Consider the following 23193-nt stretch of genomic DNA (forward strand, 5'->3'; position numbering starts at 1 on the left):
AAATTGATAGTATTCATCAACAATAAAATACTTTAACAATCATAATATTTTCATATCAAAACATTGAACTTTGCCATATGAACTTACCTGGACTAATTTGTAAAAGTCGTAGAAATTCAGGGACTAATTTGTAAGTAGCAGTAGTTTGACTTTGAAAAATCACTAAAAATAGTAGAAATGGAATTAAATAATGAATAAATTATGGAATCGAATCTCGATGAGTCTATTTTCATATGGAAGAAGCAAAACAGGTATATGAGCTATATTTTATGAGATGTTTATATTTTTGTGAAACAGGGCCAGAGCAATTTCTGGATCCCCTGTTCTGACTTTGGAAATTCACCATAAATTTTACAAAGATAATTAGAAGTCATACTTTATATGTACAGATTCCTTATTGAGTCTAGTTTTATTAGAGACAAACGCCATAGTCATTGAAGCTCTGTACAGAGAGATATCTGATTCGTAATACACAAAGGTCAGAGTAGTCAAACCCTGAAACAGGGGAGATTTTAAATAATAAACTGTACTAATTGGCTTGACCAAAATTCTATAAAAAATTGGTAAGTATATATATGAGTATAAATTCAGAGAAAATTTACGGATTTGGATTTCGAGTTTTATAACTCGAGATATGAATTATTTAGCAACTATGACACAGTTGGACAGCTTGTCTGGAAAGTGTGATATAAATTGTTTGAATTGTTTAAGTGCTCAAATAAGTTTAGTAATGCCTCGTGCTCGAATCCGTGACGGTCTCGTGTAAAGGGGCGTTACATTTATTGGTATCGAGCCTGGTTTAGTCGATTCTCGAACGAATTTGATGTGTAAAGTGTTTAAAATACATGCCATATAAATCTGTGATAGTGTGATGTGAATGATCCGATCTAATTACTAATTTTTGTTATAGATTGTAAAGATGTCGATAGACCCGATGGTGCTAGTCGGAAGAGGAAGTTAATAGTAGAATACAGACTTACGAAGGGGAACAAGTGGTAATGTCCCGATTTCTTTGATGAGAGAGGAAGAACTTAAAAATATGATTTACGGATTAATGAATCGGTGGTATCATGAAACAATACAAGGAAGAAGTCAGGCACAACAACCTCCTCCCGCCCTCTCTGTACCACCGATTACAACCCAGTTGCTCTTCCTTTAATAGATGAATCTAGCAAAAGAACACCAATTGAAAAACTCGAAAGTTTGGAGTGAAGAATTTCGAGGAGATCGGACGATGATCCGGTTAAAGCGAGTATTGGTTAAAGAGTTTGGAGAGAGTTTTAAACAGATGATGTGTTCTCCGGAGGACTATTTGGGATGTGCGTTTCGCTATTGAAAGAAGAAGCGTATAATTGGTGGAAACCATTGAGGCGATGGTACTGCAGATAAACTTACAGGAATTCTTCTAAAACGAATTTAAGAAGAAGTATGTGGGAAAGAGATATTTAGATAAGAAGAAGAGAGAATTTCTTGATCTTCGACAAGGAATAAAACAAGTGGCGAATATGAAAGAGAATTTGTGTATCTCAAGAGATATGCTCGGGATGTTGTACCGACGAGAGGAAGAAATGTGCATTAGATTTGAAGAAGGGCTTAATGATGAAATCGAATGATGATTGGAGGTACAGAGATTAGGAATTTGTGATTACATCGATCGAGCTCAAAAGATGGAAGAAGTGTATAATGAGAAAGATGCAAAGAGAAAGAAGAGGTAAAGAGGTATACAAAAGAAGTTTCTCTAGACCAACTTCGACTTTTTCGCCAAAAGTTCGAAATGATTCGGTCGACCTGTTATAATCCGAAACGATCGAATAACAAAGAAAACGACTCAACAAGATGTCGGAGTAACTAAGAAACCAGCAGCTAGTGTTAGTAGTGTGCAAAATATTCCGAGACTTAGATGTAAAATTGTGGTAGATTTCATATTGGTGAGTGTTGGGGAAGAGCCGAGCTTGCTATAAATGTGGTGGAACTGATCATTTTATTCGGACTGTCCTCAATTATTAAAGAAGATAGAGAACAAGGGAGAAGCAAGCAAATACTCCTCGGAAAGGTAAACGTTCAGGTCAAAGTAGTACTCTGGGACTGTTCATTCGAACGAGAGATCTGCAGCCCGATCGAGACAAGAGTACTGACGTACATATGCTATCCGCAAGGGAAGAAGCTTCGCTCCGGATGTGATAGCTGGTAATTTCTATCTTTTGATGATTCTGTATGCTTTAATTGATCCCGGATCTACACATTCATATATTTGCCTTGCATTAGTGTCGAAAAGAAAATGACTGTTGAGTCCATCGACCTTGAATTGCAAGTCACTAATCTACTAGGGCAAAGTGTGTTGGTTAATTTAATATGTCGGAATTGTCCTTTGAAAATACAAGGTGTGAATTCTCTGCTGATTTAATGTTGTTACCTTTCCGAGAATTTGATGTTATTCTTGGAATGGATTGGTTGATTGAACACGATGCCATAGTGAATTGTAGAGAAAAACGGATTGATTTAAAATGTCAGACAGGGGAAATAGTTTCATTGAGTTTGGGGATAAAAGAATGATGTCGAGGATTATTTCACCTTTACTGTTTCGAAAATTGATTCGGAAAGGTAATAAAGCATTTCTAGCTTATATTCTTGATACTCGGGGTTTTGAATTGAAGATGGAACAATTGTCAGTTGTTAATGAGTTTACTGATGTGTTTCCTGAGGAATTACCTGGTTTACCCCCAGATCGTGAGGTTGAATTCACAATTGATGTAATTCCTGCATGCAGCTCAATATCAATAACACCGTATAGAATGGCACCAGCTGAGTTAAAAGAGTTGAAGACACAGTTGCAAGAGTTATTGGATAAAGGGTTCATCAGACCGAGTACATCACCTTGGGGCGCACCTATCTTATTTGTGAAAAAGAAAGATGGTTCGTTGCGATTGTGTATTGATTACAGGCAGTTGAATAAGGTAACAATTAAAAATAAATATCTATTACCTCGTATCGATGATTTGTTTGATCAACTGAAAGGTGCTGCAGTGTTCTCAAAAATAGACCTTAGATCTGGGTATTATCAGCTGAAGGTTAAAGAGTGTGATGTGCCAAAGACTGCTTTTCGAACTCGGTATGGTCACTACGAATTTTTGGTAATGCCTTTTGGTTTAACGAATGCCCCTGCTGCATTTATAGATTTAATGAATCGAATTTTCAGTCTTATTTGGATAGATTTGTGGTGGTATTTATTGATGACATATTGGTCTATTCAAAGACAGAATCCGAACATGCACAGCACTTGAGAATTGTACTACAGACTTTGAGAGAAAAACAGTTATATGCGAAATTTAGTAAATGTGAGTTTTGGCTTCATGAGGTTGGATTTCTGGGTCATATTATATCAGCTGAAGGAATTCGTGTGGATCCAAGTAAAGTTTCGGCAGTGGTGAATTGGAAAACACCGAAGAATGTAACTGAAGTGCGAAGTTTTCTGGGATTAGCAGGATACTATCGCCGTTTTGTAAAGAATTTTTCCATGATTGCTTCACCAATGACTCGTTTATTACAGAAGAATGTTGAGTTTATGTGGTCTGATGAATGTCAGCAGAGCTTTGATCAGTTAAAGAAAATGTTAACAGAAGCTCCAGTCTTAACTCAACCAGAATCAGGTATACCGTATGTTGTGTACAGTGATGCATCTTTAAGTGGTTTGGGTTGTGTGTTAATGCAATCGGAAAGGTAGTGGCTTATGCTTCACGGCAATTAAAACCACATGAAAAGAATTACCCTACACATGATCTTGAGTTAGTTGCAATTGTTTTTGCCTTAAAAATTTGGAGACACTATTTATATGGTGAGAAGTGTTATATGTATACGGATCACAAAAGTTTGAAATACTTAATGACTCAGAAGGAACTGAACTTAAGACAGAGACGGTGGTTAGAGTTGCTGAAAGACTATGATTTGGTTATTGACTATCATCCAGGGAAAGCTAATGTAGTTGCTGATGCATCGAGTCGAAAGTCATCCTTGTTTGCACTTCGCAATGAATGCTCATTTGGCTCTTAATGAAGAAGGTGTTGTTTTAGTAGAATTGAAGGTAAAACCAATGTTTCTTCAACAAATTCGAAGCGCAGAATGAAGATCCAAAATTGGTTTGAAACGACAAATGGTTCGGATAATTTAAATTGAGTTCAAGATTGATGATGAAGGTATATTGCGCTATCATAATAGGATTTGTGTTCCCAATAATTTGATTTAAAGAATGATATTCTTTCAAGCACATAATAGTATGTATTCTATTCATCCGGTAGTACAAAATGTATGGTGATCTGAAAAAGACATATTGGTGGCCCGGTATGAAAAGAGAAATTTCGAATTTATTGCAAAATATTTGATTTGCCGACAAGTTAAAGCGAGCATCAAGTGCCAACGGGTTTATTACAACCCATTATGATTCCCTGAATGGAAGTGGGAGCATATTTCAATGGATTTTGTGTCGATTGCTGTGACTCGAGAAAGAAAGATTCGATATGGGTGATTGTTGATAGATTGACAAAGTCGACACTTTATTCGGTCGAATAGATTTTTCACTTAATAAGTTAGCGAATTGTATGTGTCGAGATTGTGAGACTACATGGAGTTCCAATATCTATCATTTCGCATCGGGATCCGAGGTTTACTTCAAGATTTTGGAATAAATTGCAAGAAGCCTTAGGCACCAGATTGAATTTTAGTGACATTTCATCCTCAAACAGATGGACATCAGAGCGAGTGATTCAAATTTTAGAAGATATGTTAAGATGTTGTATACTCGAGTTTGGTGACAGTTAGGAAAGGTATTTACTGTTGGTGAGTTTGCTTACAACAATAGCTATCAGTCTAGTATAAAAATGACACCATTTGAGGCTCTTTATGGTAGAAAATGCAAGACTCCATTGTGTTGGTGCGAATTGAGTGAATCAAAAATAGTTGGGGTTGATTTGATTCGAGAAACCGGAGAGAAAGTCTGGATTATTCGAGATAGTCTAAAAGTCGCGCTTGGATCGTCGAAGTCATATGCGGATTTAAAACGAAGAGACATAGAATATGCAGTGGGTGATCGAGTATTTTAAAAGTTTCACCATGGAAAAGGGTGTTACGATTTGGTAAAAAGGGAAAATTAAGTCCGAGATTCATAGGGCCATATGAAATTGTGGAAAGGGTTGGTCCTGTGGCTTATCGTTTGGCTTTACCTCCGGAACTTGAGAAGATTCATAATGTGTTTCATGTGTCTATGCTAAGGCAAGTATAGGTCAAATCCTTCACACGTATTCCCCATACTGAAATTGAGCTTCAACGGATATGACTTATTCGGAAGAACGGTGAAGATTTTGGCTCGTGAAGTTAAGGAATTGCGGAACAAAAGAGTACCATTGGTTAAAGTATTATGGCATCGACATGGTATGGAGGAGGCAACCTGGGAAACAGAGGAGTCAATAAGATCACAGTATCCAAATCTATTTTCAGGTAACAAATTTCGAGGACGAAATTTTTAAAGGGGGGGAGAGTTGTAACTACTAATTTTCAAGTGGTGTCGAAATGGTGATTTGAGATCACTAAATTCGACAAATAAGATTGAACAAGATAGTAATTTAATATTTATGAGTCAAGTAAGAATTTAGAAGAATTTGTGAAATGGTGAAATTAGTGAATTAAAAGAATTTATTAGGTCAAACGGGTCAAAAATGAGGTATCGAGACCTCAAAGTTGAAAATCGAGCTATAAATATTTTTATAAATATTTATGGAGTGTCATTGAGTTAGTATTAAAGTTTCGTTAGAAAATTTTAACGTTTGGATGGCTAATTAATTGAAAAGGATTAAATTGAAAATAGCACAAAATTTGTTAAATTGTGAGTAAATAGCTTAAGTATTTAAAAAGATGGATTTAAAGAGCAATTAGACCCAAAGGTTAATGGCTGGACGGTTTGGGTATGAAATAAGCAAGAAAACAATGTGAACAAGGGCAAAATTGGAAATAGATAAAAGTTAATAGTTAAATAATGATGTAATTGAAAAATCTAGACATTTTCTTCATAATTTCTCAGCCAAAACGCCATAGAAGGTCTGGAGAAAGCTGGTTTTCATATTTTTACATCATGTGAGTCTAATTCTTGCTTTTTCTTGATAATTTTATGTTTTTATGACTTTTACAATTAGGTCCACTTGTAGAATTCATTAGTTTTTGATTTTATGGGTGAAATTGGAAGTTACCCTGGATGGATAAGGGAATTTTATGATGAATTATTATGAAATTTAAGTTCTAATTTCATATTAAGGTGGTTTTATTAAGTGATTTTGATAGGAAATGATATTTAGGACCTAATTGTGAAAAAGTTGTGAATTGAAGGTTGCTGTTGAAATTCAGAATATAAAAGGTTTTGAAATAGTTTATAATGATAAAATAAAGTGTTAATTGAGAAAAATTAGTTCAATTGATGGGTGAATTGAGTAGGGACTAAATTGTGAAAGCTGTAAATTTTGGGGTAAAAGTGCAATTTCGAAATTTGAACAGCATAAATTGTGAAGTGAAATAGAAATCAAATAAATGCTAATGAGTAGAAATATTTTATATTATAGATCAAGAATCCAAAGAAGAACGAGGAAAAGAAAAAGTTGCGAATAGTCCCAAAATTTCAATATCTTCTACAAATTAGCCGGGTAAGTTCATATGGTTGAAATTAGATGTTATTTGTGAATGATTGAAGTATATAATGTGTTATTATATACGAATTTGTTGTGGGATTGTGTAGATTTTGTTAATGAAAGAATAAATGTGGAAATGCAAATTAGGAAAACGCAGGATTGAGTACGTTCAGATCGTGACGTGTGATGAATTGACGGATAAGACCATGGTTGTTCCATGGCAAAGTGTGAAATGTAGGTATGGTATCATCCATACTGAGTTGTGAAATGTAGGTATGGTATTATCCATACTTGAGTGTGAAATGTAGGTATGGTATTATCAAATCCATCTTGAGTTAAGAAATGTAGGTATGGCATTTCCCATACCGAGTTAAAAAAATGTAGGTATGGTATTTCAATGAGGAAAACCATACTGAGTTGTGAATCGTGGCATTGAGCAACGACGTACTCAATTTCGTAAGCCGTTTCCTAATTTGACTATAAGAAATAAAAGAGAAGTGATCCAAATGAAAGAGATTGAGTAGTTATTCTTGTTGAGCTCAACTATGTGAATTATTATAACAATGGTTGTGAATCGCAGGAAACTTTAGTAAATGTTTTGGTATTGTTTGGAAATATTATGTTTAGTAAGCATTACTTTTAACCTATGAACTTACTAAGCTTCAATAAGCTTACTTGTGTGTGTTTAATATTTTTATGTAGATTGACTTGAAGTGAAGTGGGTAGATCGGATCAACACAACAAAGCACACTATCCAGATCAATTCGGTAGCTTTTGTTTTAAGTTTGAAGATTTATATGGCATGTATAGAGTTTGAATGAATTGAAGTAAAGATGTTATAAACTAGTTAACAATATTTGTACTAAAATAGTTTTCGGTAAGTAGCAGTAGTTTGACTTTGAAAATCACTAAAAATAGTAGAAATGGAATTAAATAATGAATAAATTATGGAATCGAATCTCGATGAGTCTATTTTCATATGGAAGAAGCAAAACAGGTATATGAGCTATATTTTATGAGATGTTTATATTTTTGTGAAACAGGGCCAGAGCAATTTCTGGATCCCTGTTCTGACTTTGGAAATTCACCATAAATTTTACAAAGATAATTAGAAGTCATACTTTATATGTACAGATTCCTTATTGAGTCTAGTTTTATTAGAGACAAACGCCATAGTCATTGAAGCTCTGTACAGAGAGATATCTGATTCGTAATACACAAAGGTCAGAGTAGTCAAACCCTGAAACAGGGGAGATTTTAAATAATAAACTGTACTAATTGGCTTGACCAAAAATTCTATAAAAAAATTGGTAAGTATATATATGAGTATAAATTCAGAGAAAATTTACGGATTTGGATTTCGAGTTTTATAACTCGAGATATGAATTATTTAGCAACTATGACACAGTTGGACAGCTTGTCTGGAAAGTGTGATATAAATTGTTTGAATTGTTTAAGTGCTCAAATAAGTTTAGTAATGCCTCGTGCTCGAATCCGGTGACGGTCTCGTGTAAAGGGGGCGTTACATGAATTCTTAAACATAAGCATTCTTCTATTAGGAGATCTGTAATAGATATAAAATAGTTTGGTTTAACTTTAAATCCTATTACTCCAGTGTGTAAATTAGACTGAATACCACCAATAAGTGCTTTTATCGGGTTTTCAAATCTTTTATCTAATAAAACCGCTATTATGGGTATATCATGTCCTTTTCTAAATAAAGCTCTAATTGTTATCATAATTATACCTAAATGTATATATCTAACTTGAGGGTATTTCTTTTTAATCCTCTTAATTTTTTCTTTAGTAAATAATGGAATTTCTGTTAATCCTCCTCTAGTATCCTTAGCGACTGTATTGCCACTAATTTTTTCTATATGTCTTTGACTCCATATTTTAAACTTAGATATTTTATATATTTCTTCTTTAGAAATGTGATTTTATTTATTTTTCTATCATTTCATCGAAAAGTCTTTTCTTCTCCAATCAAATTTCCTAATTTTATGTCTTGTTGTTCGGACTTAGGAATTTCTTCTAATTGATTTTAGAACTACTTCCTATATTAAACATAAATATATATTCTTCTTCGTCTAAATCGAATCCGTTTCGATATTAACTCATATAATATTTCTTGAGATTTATTTCCTCTTCATAACAAATTTCTAAATCTTGTTCTTCAAGACTTTTAATCATCTTTTAGCACTTTTTCTTTTATTAGGACAGTTTGGTGCTATATGGCCTTCTTCATCACAAATAAAACATTTACATATCTGTTTTTAGATTTTTAGAAGTTTTCTTCTAACAATTTTTTCTTTTTCTTATTATTACCAGTATATTTTTTATTTCTGGTTTTCATCTAATAAATTTATATTTTCTATTTTTCTTTCTATGTTTTTTATATGTATTAGGACGTGTTGTTTTACATCCAAATTCCCATTCATTTTCTAGAATTTTGTACAATGACTATAAGTTAATTTGTTTTTACTTGTTTAGCCGCTTTAGTTTGTAGACAATGTAGAGTTATTCTTTCTCTTGCAAAATTAATTCTATTTCCTATAGAATCTATATTTTCTTTTGCTATCCCCGATTCTTTACTATGTTTATCTAAATAAGACACATATTTTTTATACATATCTCATCCCATGGTGGGGTAGTTTATGAAAATATTGGTTTTCTAAAATTCTATATTTTCATTTTTAATTTTGATATTCATGAAGAAATTTTTAGAAAATTCTTCTAGATATCTAATATCACATAATTTAATTTTTGATAAGGTATAACTAGCTATACTATCTTGATCTTTTTATCAAAATAACCACAAAATTCTGTTTTTAGAATATTTGTTAATCCTTTTAAAAGATCTTTAGGAGTACCTATTTGATTAATTAGTTGTCCTTTTTGGACTTTTCCTACTTCTAATTCTTCCCAACGTCTTAAAAATTGTAAAACGTCTCCTTGAAAAGTTCCTACAAAATAATTTAAAAATTTTTCTTTTGACCAAGAACCGTTGTTGTTTACAACTATTGTTATTGACTGTGCCCAATCATCAATGGTTTTTTCATAGTCTGATATTGAAATATTAGTCAAATCTAAATATATTCCACCTTGAGCCACATTTCTTTTATTTAAATCATCTATCCTATGTGGTATAGGTATAGTTTGACTTGGTTGTTGATTAGAAGATTCGCCTGTATATTCAGTTTTAACTTCATTAGTAGCTATATTTTCAGTTTGATTACCAAAAATTCTTGTTGTATTTTCAACTGTTTCAAAGTCTTTATTTAAAGCTCTCAGATAATCATCTTTTTGAATATCTGATTCTAATTTTCTTTTACCATAAGGATCTGTTTGATCAGTATCCATAGGTTCGGGGACTTCTATATTTTCATCCTCATCTGTTGAAGTGTTTTCTTCATCAGATTTATAACTAGTTACATTTAAATCTTCTTGATTATCAGAATTACTAGAACTACTACTTTTTGTAGTATCATAACTTAACATATAGTGATAATTAAACTGAGTAAATAGATCTTTATGTTTTTCATAAAGTTCTTCTATTAATTTTAAGTATTCTATTCTTTCATTTTTATCAGTACTTTTAGTAAATTTGACTTTCCAATGTTCTATTAATTCTTTATAAGATTGGAAATCATATTTTTGTTGTTTCTTCTCTGCTTTTCAGATTTTTATTTCTATTAGTAGTAAAGATGACTCTTTTGAAGAAGTTTCTTCTTCGAAGAAGTTTCTTCTTCTTCATCGATAAAGTTAAAATCATATTACTATTACCATAATATAGGGACCTAAATCTATATCCATATTATTATTATTAATAACTTTGATCTAATTTATTATTAACTTCGGTAAAATTTCTTTAGATTTGTTGTTCAAATCTAATTCTTTAATATTTTCCATGTAATTTACTTTTTCTTCTATATTATTGACTTTATTATATATTTTATTATAATATATAGATGTTATATCTATTAAACTATTAAATCCTTTACTAAAGGCGAAATATTATTTTCTTGTTTAGAATCTATATGCATAATATGATTGCGTGTTTTATCTTTATATAAACAATCTGTCTCTTCCATGTTACTTATCTTTGGTACTTAAAACCGTCTGTTATATTATTTTGTCTTAACACACAAAGGCCTATTGTCTCTCACCTAGACAGAAAAAGGCAAAAGTTAGACAAAATAAATGATATATGGGTTTCAAGATAAACAACTACGAAATTAACTGGATTGTAAATTAAAGATAAGAACTTACAAATGAGTATTATGATATGAATTATTGGAAAAAGGATTAATAGAAAAAACTAATAGTCCACACTCAAGTCTAGCTTTTATGGTAAGAAACCATGCTGAAATAAAAAGAGGAAAAGCTAGAATGGTTATTAATTATAAAAGACTAAACCAAAATACTATTTTTGATGGATACTTTATTCCACGGAAAGATGCTTTAATAAATCAAGCTAAACAAGCAAAATATTTCAGTAAATTTGATTGTAAATTAGGATTTTGGCAAATAATGCTAACTGATGAATCCAAACCATTAACAGCCTTTAGTGCACCTAATGGTCATTATCAATGGAGAGTAATGCCATTTGAATTATGTAATACACCTCAAATCTTCCAAAGATGGATGGATTCTATATTTAATAAATATAAAAAATTTTATGTAGTTTATATAGACAATATATTAATATTTTCAGAAACACTGGAAAAGCATAGAAAACATTTAAATATTATCTCCCAAGAATTCATAAAACATGGAATTATTTTGAGCCCTAAGAAAATAGAATTAGAAAAAACAGAAATAGAATTTTTAGGTTTAAATTTATCGGCTGATGGTCTTAAACTACAAGATCATCTTATAGTAAAAATAAAAGAATTTCCAGAAGAAATTAAAACCAAAAACAACTTCAACAATTTTAGGTATAATTAATTATGGAAGAAACTTCTTTCCTAACTTATCTGAAAAAATAGGAGACTTATATGAAAAATTAAAAAGGATAAAACTTTTAGTGGTCTAAAGAAGACTCGAAATTATTAAAATATAAAATCGAAATAAATTATACCCCAAAAGTCTATTTACCAAAACAAGGTGATAGATTAATTTTAGAAATCGATGCATCAGAAAAATATTGGGGATGTATTTTAAAAGCTAAAACAGTAAAAAACGAAGAACTAATATGTGGATATAGTTCTGGAAAATTTAAATAAAATGAAGTTAATTATGCTATATATGAAAAAGAATTATTAGCTATTAAAAAGGCAATAAAAACCTTTCTCATATATTTAGCATCTGAAAATTTTATTATAAAAACTGACAACCAGGCAGTCAAACAATTTCTGACTAATAATAGTCTAGAAAGTGTACCAAGAAGAATTAGATGGTATAATGATTTATGTAGTTTCAATTTTGAAGTTTTATATGTCAAAGGTACTAATAATATTATTGCTGATTATCTTAGCAGGCCTTATGGATAGAGGTAAAAAACCTCTAGAACAAGTCGGGGAATGGACTACTGTCCATAAAAAACCCAACAAAGGAAAGCAGATAAATCCTAATCAAGGATTTACTCCCAATCAGGGATTCACTCCTATATTAACAGGATTCTATCCTAATCAAGGATATTATGTTCCTTATCCAATGGTAAGACAACCAACTGGATCTCCTTCATCATATGCATCAAAAATGGTAAACGAATACCCTTCAAAAAGAATAATTCAATCTCCTTGGTCTCAAGATCCGAATTCAGCATATCAAGCCAGTTATTCTGAAGTTATAAAAGGAGCAGAAAATTTGTTGAAACAACAACAAATTCCAGAAATAAAAGATTTTTATAATCCAGGATTACCAAATGAAATTTATAGATATATTAATGAAATATGGAAAACCCATATTTTAGAACAAAGAGCAAATTTTAGACGAGCTCTTACAAAGTTTTCACAATTTCTAGTTGAAAAAACAACTAAAGAAAATGAAGCACATGAATTATTATTAAAAGCTGTTTTATATAGAGATTGGCAAGAACTCGAAATAGAGTATACAAATATCAATGAGATAAATAATCTTATTGATATATTTCAATACTTTATTCATAAAGGAACAAATAGTCCCATTATGAATAAAATGTTTAGAATATGTTTATATAATAAAGCTAGGAAAATACTACCAGCAGAAATTTTTGAAAAAATCAATAAAATTATCTGCAACCAGCAGACTCAATATAAAAAAGTCTTTTCTGAATACTTTTTACAATCATATGTTTATTTAAATGATATAGGAGAAGAAGTTCCTACTATAAAATTCAGATTAGATCATGAACCATTTGATATAAACACTATTGAATGGGGTTTCGTTAAGGAAATTGTAGTACAAAACTTTTCTTTTCACTTATTAAAAGATTTTCCTGCTATTATAAAAGCTATATTATCACTTTTAGTATATCAAGATGATTTTATTACTATTTTATATCCAAATAAGTAGTCTTATTGGAATTCTTTGAAAAGAGCGATTCTATCAACCATATCAAATATGGATTATTCAACGAATGTTTGATAGTCCTTATTTATCAGCAGCCAAAGAAGATAAAAAACACTTGACCAAAACCATTGACAAGTGTTACAATAATCCAAAATATTTTCAAATCCAAGTCGGAATTGATTTAATGTCAACAGCACGACATGAACTTCAAGATCAAACGTACAAACTATCTACCAATGGAAAAAGAATAGTAGCTGATAAAAATAGTATAATTCAAAAATCAAGAGATGAAGAGTCCATACAACTGCTAAAGAAAATAGCAGATATGGAAATAGACGATTTCCCTTCAGAAATAATTGAAGAAATCAAGAACACGTGGGAGACTTGGAATTCACCAAGACTATCACCAGAATCTTTACACCTGGATGAAATAGAAACATGGAACCTGGACAACATCCAAGAAGGATAAAGACAAAGACCACGTGGAAAGCCAAGAAGACTTTCAAGCTGATTTTCAAGATTGGCGGTAAACAAAAATTCAAGGCATCCATGTACAAACAAGATATGACAAAGACAACTGACAACATACGTGGAGGCAACAATAAATTCATCCTTATCAGAAACTGTAATGACCCAAAATTCACGGGCATCGGAAAAGTACATTAACAGGCCTCCGTCTTAGTAAATCGAGTTCGAAATAATTACTAGAAATATTTATGAGTTTAGCGATGTGTTTAATTAGGTTTAAATTAGGTGAATTTAGCTTAATTAAGAGTAATTAGGAAAAATGACTAAATTGAATAAAGGATGAAAGTTAAATTGTAGATTAAAAGAAAATGAAGAGGACCAAAATGGAAAATAGACCATTTAGTATAGTTGAGGCGACAAACAATGAAAAATCTAAAGATTTTTCTAGATTATTGTTGAATTATAAATTATAAATTATTATTAACTATTATTATTAAATAAATTAAAAAGAAAAGAAAAGTGACAAATGTATGGTTTTAAATAGATACACATGTATTAATAATATACACATGTATAAATAATAAATAAGTATTACTTATTATTTAAGTATAAATAATATTATATATATGTATATAAAACAAAGAAAATAAAAGGAAAAGAAAGATAGAAAAGAACAGAGAAGCTCACGAAACAGAGAAAGAAAGGAAAGGAAGAAAGAAAAAGGAAAAATTGGAGAATTGAAGCTTGAAAGTTGAATTGGTAAGTTAATTAAGCCCTTTCCTTTCTAATTTTAGTGTTTTTAAAGCTTTAGAGAAAGATTTTCTTAAATTCATGAGAAAATATTAAAAATTAATGAAGGTTTGATTAGGGTTTATGTTGAAGAAATAATGAAATTAGGGATTAATTTGATAAAATTCTGAATTTGAATTGAATTAGGGACTTAATTGTAAAACAAGCTATAAGCTTTGAGTTTTAGGAATTAAATTGAAAGAAATTCGGAATTATAGAAAAATGATGAAAATTTGATAGTTATATGAATATTTTGATGGAAATTGAATAGAAATAAGGTGTGAATTGGTGTTATAAACTTGGTTATTAGCATTTTACATCAAAACTGTTTTGGGAAGTAGCAATGGTCTGACTTTGAAAATTCACTAAAAATTGTATAAATTGAACTAGAGGATGAAAAAAGATATGTAATTAAAACTTATTGAGTCTAGTTTCTTATAGTATAAATAGTGTAAGCAATGAATTGATGAATCAAGAGATATTTGAAATTTTGTAAGACTGGTTCGGGGTGATTTCGAGATGCCCTGTTTTAACTTTGGAAAATCATTATAAATTGTACAAAAATTATTATGGAGTGTAATTTATATGTTTGAACTCCTTAATGAATCTAGTTTCAAAATAAGTAAACAAGAACCTTATTCGAGTTCTGTACAATGAGATAATTTATTTTTAGTAGAGAGAGGTCAGAACTGTCAAATGAAATAACAGGGGAGTGTTTAATGAATAAACTGTACTAATTGGCTAGACCAAAATTCTGAAAATCTTATGGTGAGAAGATATATGAGTCTAGTTTCAGGAAAATTAGTGGATCTTAATTTGGAGTTTCCTAGCTCAAGATATAAATAATTTAGTAACAATGACTCAAGTAGACAGCTTAATGGTGAAATTATATATATACATTAAAAATGGTTAAATTTGCATGTTTAGGCTCATGAATTAAATTGAATTGTGTTATATTGATGATTATAAATTATTATTATTTTCGTAGTTAACAAAGAACCCAAGACATTGGCGCACAAAGGAAAGGAGAAAGCTATCGAGGATTAAAACGAGAAATTCACGGTTTGTATTACTATAATTCAAATTACTTTTTATTAAATGTTTTATATCAATTCTATATTTAATAAGTGAATTATAAGGTAAGTATTGATATTTGAGTTGATTAAGAATTGAATTGAATGGTGAATGTGTATGTATAATTGAATTGTAAATTGATTTGAATGTGAAAATTTTAATTGAAAAGTAATCTTGGAATGGAAATGAAAGTGAATTGAGAATTGAAATACCCTATTAACTAGTCGGGCTAAGTCGGATATAATTGGCATGCCATAGGATCTGAAAGTGTACGGGAATTTGCCGACTTTACTGATCAGGCACTTTGTGTCGTATTTCAGGCACCTCGTGTGTCGTATCAGGCACCTCGTGTGTCGTTTTAGGCACTTTATGTGTCGTATACTAATCATGTACTATGTACCGTTTTAGGCACAATGTGCCGTACTGGTGTGTTTGGGTTGGAATCCGTGTATCCGTCAAAGTCCGGATTTGTTAATAGGGTGAATATCTAAGATGAGAAATTTAAAATAAATTGATTGATTATATTATTGAAATATTGAAAGAAACGAAAAAGTTAAATAGTGGATTGAAATTGAGATTGAAAATAAAAGGCATGAACTTAATGTTCATGTAGTGATTGAAATTGTTACATGTAATATGTGATGGAAATTGAAGAATAGTTAAAAATTGTATTGTTATTATTAATTAATAAAAGTTTAAGAATGAATTGATATTTGTGAAATTAGATAGTTACATGTTTGGTAATTAAAATTCTTTATTGCTATTATAATTTGAATTATGGTAATACCACTGAGTATGGAATACTCAGCGTGCGGTTGTTTTCGTACGCAGGTTAATAGGAGTCTAGTATCCCGGTCAGCATCTGAACGATCCCGACTCCAACAAATTTTGGGTGATGTTTTCTTTCCTAATTGAAAGTGGCATGTACTAGGTGTTGTATAAGTTATATGGATATGCTTGTAATGTTAGTTGTAAGAAAGGTATACCATATTTTGTTATTAGTTTGATAAAATGGTAAATATTATATTATATAATTTGGTATAAGTTGGAATGAAAAATAAATGAAGTTATTAGTTAATTTAGATTAATATTATGAATGTTTAGTTATTAAATGACTATGTTAATGGATTAGTTATGATTTAGATATATTTAGGTTTAAATTGTTTTTGATTGTGCCATTGGTTTTGGATTAGTTGGTTTTTGGTTTGAATTTGCAGGGGGTTTTATGTAAAAATCAAGAAGAAATGCTGTCGAAATTTTTGTAAAAAAAAAAAATCTCTGAATACTCGAACAAGTCCCATTCCATTCCACTTTAATACTTGTGTAGGGTTTCGAAAGTCCATTATAGGGACATAATTCTTCAATTGTACTATGAATGTTATAATAATTGTAAAATATCCATAAGTTGTCTGATATATCCGGTAATGCCTCGTAGCCCTGTTCCGGCGACGGTTTGGGGTTAGGGGGTGTTACAGAAACACTGTGCGGAATTGAAGAAAAATCAAATAGAGTTTAGAAATTTTACTATAAATAGCAATGTAAAGAGCCTAAACAAGGCATCGAAAAATAGTTTAGAAATCTTTCCTTTTACTTTGAGTATCCTATCTGGAAACAACCTTTCCTTGTAAAAATCTTTCCTTTTCTTTTAATAAAATATCGATCTCCCGCAACCTATTTGGAAGTAATTGGTATCAGAGGATATCAAATTTGGAAGAAGCGAAATAGGTATATGAGCTATATTTTATGAGATGTTTAAATTTTTGTGAAACAGGGCCAGAGCGATTTCTGGATCCCCTATTCTGAATTTGGAAATTCATCATAAATTTTACAAATATAATTAGAAGTCATGATTTATATGTACAGATTCCTTATTGAGTCTAGTTTTATTAGAGACAAACGGCATAGTCATTGAAGCTCTGTACAGGGAGATATCTAATTCGTAATATACAGAGGTCAGAGTAGTCAAACCCTAAAACAGGGGAGACTTTAACTAATAAACTGTACTAATTGGCCTGACCAAAAATTCTATAAAAAAATTAGTAGATATATATATGAGTCTAGTTTCAGTAAAAATTTACGAAATTAGATTTCGAGTTTCAGAACTCGAGATATGATTTTTAAAGCGACTATGATGCAGTTAGCCAGCTTGTCTGGAAATTTTAAAATGAATTGTATGAGCTGTTTAAGTAATGAATTAAGTCCGTTAACACCTCGTGTTCGACTCCGGCAACGGTCTCGGGTACGGAGCGTTACATTTAGTGGTAACAGAGCAGGTTTAGTCGATTCTCGGACTAACTTAGCATGTGTAAAAGTTTAGCTATACATGCCACTGATTTGTGATAGTGTGATGTCTTCCGACGCGTATGAGTACCGTCTTATTTAGACAAGATACTCTCCAACCGAGCTGTGCCGACCATGTTCAATGTTATGTGAAGGTATTTGAGTAAAATTATGATTATGATAAGTCTCGATTCAGAAAAGTATGAATAAAAGTTTATGATACATATGTGATAAATATCCATACTTGCTTAATGCTCATATGATGTAGTGTATATGGCTTACTTGATAAGATGAACGGAATAAATAGAAAGTAGTAGAGGTATGAATAAAAGTCATAATATTATGATACGAGTGAAAATGTCCTTATCTTGATTTGGACGTCGAATGTTGATAAATGTTAATGATATATAATTTTTATGAGATAAAGGATTATAATGAAATGAACTTATCTATGTTAAATTGTTGGACTGAATTATATGATTGTAATGATATGTACATGATGATGCACAAAATGAAAGTTGTGATTGTGATGCAAATATCTATGTTTGTTTGGCCTTATATAATGTCATGAGCATGACTTAATTTAATTAAATGAATGGATAAGTAAAGCTATCTAGAAAACATAGAATGTATGCATAAGTATATTGTCTAAATGGACAACAGGAAAATTTGTGTAAGCCAACATGAATGTTGTATTGCCTGAATGAATGACATGATTTTGATGATGTTGCTATGATGATGGAAGTTGTGTCATATGTGTATGTATAAGAAAGTCGAGTCGAGGTCCTACAACCCTCCCCTCATCAAGTGGTACTTATAATGGAATTTCATGAGATTTGTATTGAATAAGTTTCGGTTGAGAACCCAAAGAGTCCAAATGATAGAATAATTATAAGTATGATTAGAGATTGAAAATGAGTGATAAGTAAAGTCGAGCCAAGAAAGTATCGGATTGACGTAAAGATTATTGGAGTTATGCCTTTGTCCAGTTGGAAAAGGAATTCTCCTTGGTAAATCGAATTACTCGGTGCAAGGTTGAGAAAAGTGTAAATCGAAATTTATTCAGAATTGGCCTTCTTTAGTGAACGGTTTAATATGAAATTTGTGACGGCAAAACTAGTTGGGGAAATGATAATTGAAATGTGAACTATCTGAGTGTGATGATTATGATTTGGATAGATTTAGCGGTCTCTTTTGAGATGTTCTATGTGTTTACCCGTTCTCAAAAATATTTCTATGGCTATTGATCTTCTGAAGAAATTCTTGTTATATGGGAATGTCTTCTAATTCCGGTGTTGGATGAAAGCATTGGTAGTCTGACTGGTTTATAATTTATATTGCTCTATTTCATTGGGTATTCTATTTCATTTAAATCGATAAGAATTGATGAGAGAATACGTATGATATTATGATTCTTTCTTCTACTTGATGCTTCATCTGATATATATGTATAGGAAGATATATTGATCTTGTTATATTTGATTTCAGTGGGATTAAATGATGTTTTCTTCTGGACTTTCTTTCTTTGAAGAATTATCGGGGTATTCCGTATTTTCTCTATGAGTTTGGTTTTCGATTCTCCGGCATAGTATCGTATCTTGGGTTTCTTTATCCTGGATCTCTTTATTCTGGATTTCTTTATTCCGGGTTTCTCTATCTTAGATTTCTTTATTCGGTTTTCTTGTTATCTTTGTTCTATAATTTGTCAATTACGACTCATGTTCGAAGTGGGTTCTTCAACTCGTGATAATCATGTAAAATATGGCTATACTTCTAATTTGATCTTAGTAATGTGGTGATTTTAGTATTGGGATTTTTTTAATTTACGTAAGGATTTGACATCGGTAAAGGCATAGGTGATAAAAGCGAGTTTCAATCGGTATGGTAAATTATTTATTTGAAAGATTTCATGTGACAATTATGTCGGGATTATTTTCCCAAGTCGATAATAGAATTTCATTTTGTACGGATAAAAGAGTAAATAGTTTGAACGAGAAGTGTATATTTATTAGAAAAGAGTTGGATATTAGTTTAAGTCACTACGAATGATGTTTCCATCTTGTGAAAGCTGAAAAGTTTATTACATGTTGACAGAGTTCGGATAGATGAGAATATTGGTAACCAAAGCGTCGAACTAGACTAGTCTACATTGAGCAAAGACTTCGACTTTCAATAATGTATTGTTGTATGAATTGTGATGTGTTTCAAGACAGTGAGGTAATGTGATAGTTTAGAGCATCTGATGTTACATAACATCGGAGTTGTTAAAGGGGTTAAAGCCGAGCATTGGGATCTATCAAAATTATCCTTGTCAGTGTTGATATTGGGATGGAATTGAGAAGGATTATTCTTGAGGCCATATCAGAATCATTTCTATGGCGGAAAGAGGAAAATGTGATGTATCCTATTATTAAATGTTTGGCGAGATCTATAAATCATATCTGTATTGAATGAATTCCTACTCATCAGATCCATGGAATTTCAGGTCTCTTTGATTGTTGGATTTCTTGGAATTCTGGTCTACTTTAAATCAAGTTGAGATCCGTGTTTTATGTCATGATATCATGGGAAACTGAGAAGGGTTGAAAGTTTAAGAACAGTTGAGAGTTGAGACTGTAAGCTTTTAGATCATATGAGAAATTGAAGAGATGTATTGGAGGTTCAGTCTAAGCGCAAGTTCTTGACACGAATATGAGATTAAAAGTGAAGACCACTTTTCGGTAAGATTTTTGGGACGAAAATCACGAAGGGGGAGAGTTGTAATATCCCGATTTTGGGCCTAGTAGGAATAGTGGTTTCGTGACCACAAAATCCGAGATAGAAATAATTATTTTATGATTATTTTAAGGTATATGATATGATTGCATGATTGTGTGAAAATTTCGTGAAGAAATTTTATGCATAAAGTGCTTAAATTGAAATTAGGGACTAAATCGAATAATTTGCAAAACTTGCATTCTAGAAGTTTCTAGTATGAAATTGTTTTGAAATATTAATTAGGAGGTCTTAAATAGAAATTTTACCAATTTCTAAGTCTATGGACAAAAATTGCACATGGATGGAATTTTTGGAAAGTTTAGTAGTAAGGGCATTTTGGTCATTTAGGGGTAAAATGAATTAAAATACAAAATTAAAAGCCAATTTTACTCATCTTCAACCCCATGCCCGAATATAGCAAGGAGAAACCATGGCTAGGGTTTTTCAAGCTTCCAAGCTCGATTGTAAGTCCGTTTTAGCCTCGTTTTTAATGATTTTTACGTTTTTAGAGTCCCGGTAGCTCGATTTAGCTTATGCTAGCAATAATTTAACCTAGGGTTTATATTTGGAAAAATACCCATAGGTGAAATTTGTGTATTTTGGTGTTTTATGATAGAATATGAGGTTTTAAATTATGTTAGACAACTTGTGCTACTCGATTTTAAGTGAAAACGAGCAAAAGGGCTTAATCGGTAAAAATACATAATAGTCATAAGTACATGTTAGAGTGAGAATTTGATGTTGCCATAGAAGGGAAAAATGATCAGCATGTCATAAAACATAAGAAAATAGGCTGAAGTTTAATTTACGAGCTTTGGGGAAAAAGTGTAAATATGCAAAAGTTTAGGGGCAAAATTGTAATTTTTTCAAAATATGATTTTGGGTCAATTTGAATAATGTGAGTCCTAATTAGACTATATTTTAAATGATAGAGCAAGGAAAACTGAAATTCGGGCTAAAATGGGAAAAATACCAAGTTGTGGACGAAATGGTAAAAGTAGCCATTTTCGCATATGAGGTAAGTTCATGTGTAAATGTAGTAACATAATTGTCATTTTAAGCAATTTAATGTTGTTTATATGATATGATGCTGATTATTATCATGAAATATTATGCTTTGTGGTTATTGTTGAATAATATGTAATTATGTGAATTACTTGATGAGTATGAACTATCACCGAAGTATCGGTTCCGATATTCCATGGAAGACGGCATATGTGAGATCGAGGGAAAAAAATCCCGTTTGAACCTTAGGAATAGATTAGGATACAAGTGACATGTCACTAGGATGGTTGAGCATCCGAACTCGTTGAGTTGAGTCCGAGTTCACTTATGGATGCAAATGTCCGAACTCGTTGAGTTGAGTCCGAGTTCGAGAGATGTAACTAGGCATCCGAGCTCGTTGAGTTGAGTCCGAGTTCACTTATGGATGCGAATGCCCAAGCTCGTTGAGTTGAGTCCGAGTTCACTTATGGGCGGGTTACATGGTAGCTTGGCTACATATGTGGCATTTATGTGCAAACTTTCCATGTATCCGAATTATATTCGATGTGTTCAACGGGTAAAGTTCTCTTGAAATGGAGGAATACTCAAGATGAAAGGGACGATTGGTAAGTGTTGTGAAATGGGTACTTTGAACAAGTATGTACTTAACCCTCGGGTTGAAAAATCGATATAACAACAATATGGTAAGATGATAAATGAAAATGTGATATGAATGTCTTGGTGATGATTATGCAAATGATGTTTTATGTTTGCTTATATAGTTATGTTACTTGCTATTTGCATGTGAACTTACTAAGCATTTATGCTTACTCCCTTCTTTTCATTCCTTGTAGTTTTGACAAGCCAGCTCGGAAATCGGGAACGGTCGGAGGCTCGCTCACACTATCCGTATACCATCTTGGCATAATGGCTTGTATATTTTGAGTATGGCATGTATAGCATTATAATCATTTTGTATATATGGTCTTATGATATGGTTATTGAGTGGTATGGAAATGCTTGGTAATGATTAGCCATTGGAATGGTGATCATGATCATATTTGGTGTTATGTATGTCAAATTGCTAGCTAATCCATGGAAACCATGAAATAGGTAAAATTTACCATAAAATGGATTCAGACAATGAGAGTGACGTGAATTTGAAAAATCACTAAAAATAGTAGAAATGGAATTAAATAATGAATAAGTTATGGAATTGAAGCTTGATGAGTCTATTTTCATATGGAAGAAGCGAAACAGGTATATGAGCTATATTTTATGAGATTTTTTCTGGATCCCCTATTTTGAATTTGGAAATTCACCATAAATTTTACAAATATAATTAGAAGTCATGATTTATATGTACAGATTCTTTATTGAGTCTAGTTTTATTAGAGACAAACTGCATAGTCATTGAAGCTCTGTACAAGGAGATATCTGATTCGTAATATACAGAGGTCAAAGTAGTCGAACCCTGAAATAGGGGAGACTTTAACTAATAAACTGTACTAATTGGCCTGACCAAAAATTCTATAAAAAAATTAGTAGATTGATATATGAGTCTAGTTTCAGTAAAAATTTACGGAATTGGATTTCGAGTTTCGGAACTCGAGATATGATTTTTAAAGCGACTATGATGCAGTTAGCCAGCTTGTCTAGAAATTTTAAAATGAATTGTATG

General features: G+C 31.5%; 2 long non-coding RNA genes across 2 annotated transcripts; both read left to right on the forward strand.

Moving 5' to 3' along the window:
- Positions 1-14258: 14258 nt before the first annotated feature.
- LOC128284276 (uncharacterized) lies at positions 14259-16579 on the forward strand. Its single transcript, XR_008274665.1, has 3 exons — positions 14259-14387; positions 15406-15479; positions 16323-16579. It is a non-coding gene; the product is annotated as an uncharacterized LOC128284276 (long non-coding RNA).
- A 4684-nt stretch (positions 16580-21263) lies between these two features.
- On the forward strand, positions 21264-22529 carry LOC128284277 (uncharacterized). The gene is made up of 2 exons (XR_008274666.1): positions 21264-21546; positions 22367-22529. It is a non-coding gene; the product is annotated as an uncharacterized LOC128284277 (long non-coding RNA).
- Positions 22530-23193: the final 664 nt, after the last annotated feature.

The sequence above is a fragment of the Gossypium arboreum genome, chromosome 11, assembly GCF_025698485.1.
Source record: "Gossypium arboreum isolate Shixiya-1 chromosome 11, ASM2569848v2, whole genome shotgun sequence".
Lineage (NCBI taxonomy): Eukaryota > Viridiplantae > Streptophyta > Magnoliopsida > Malvales > Malvaceae > Gossypium > Gossypium arboreum.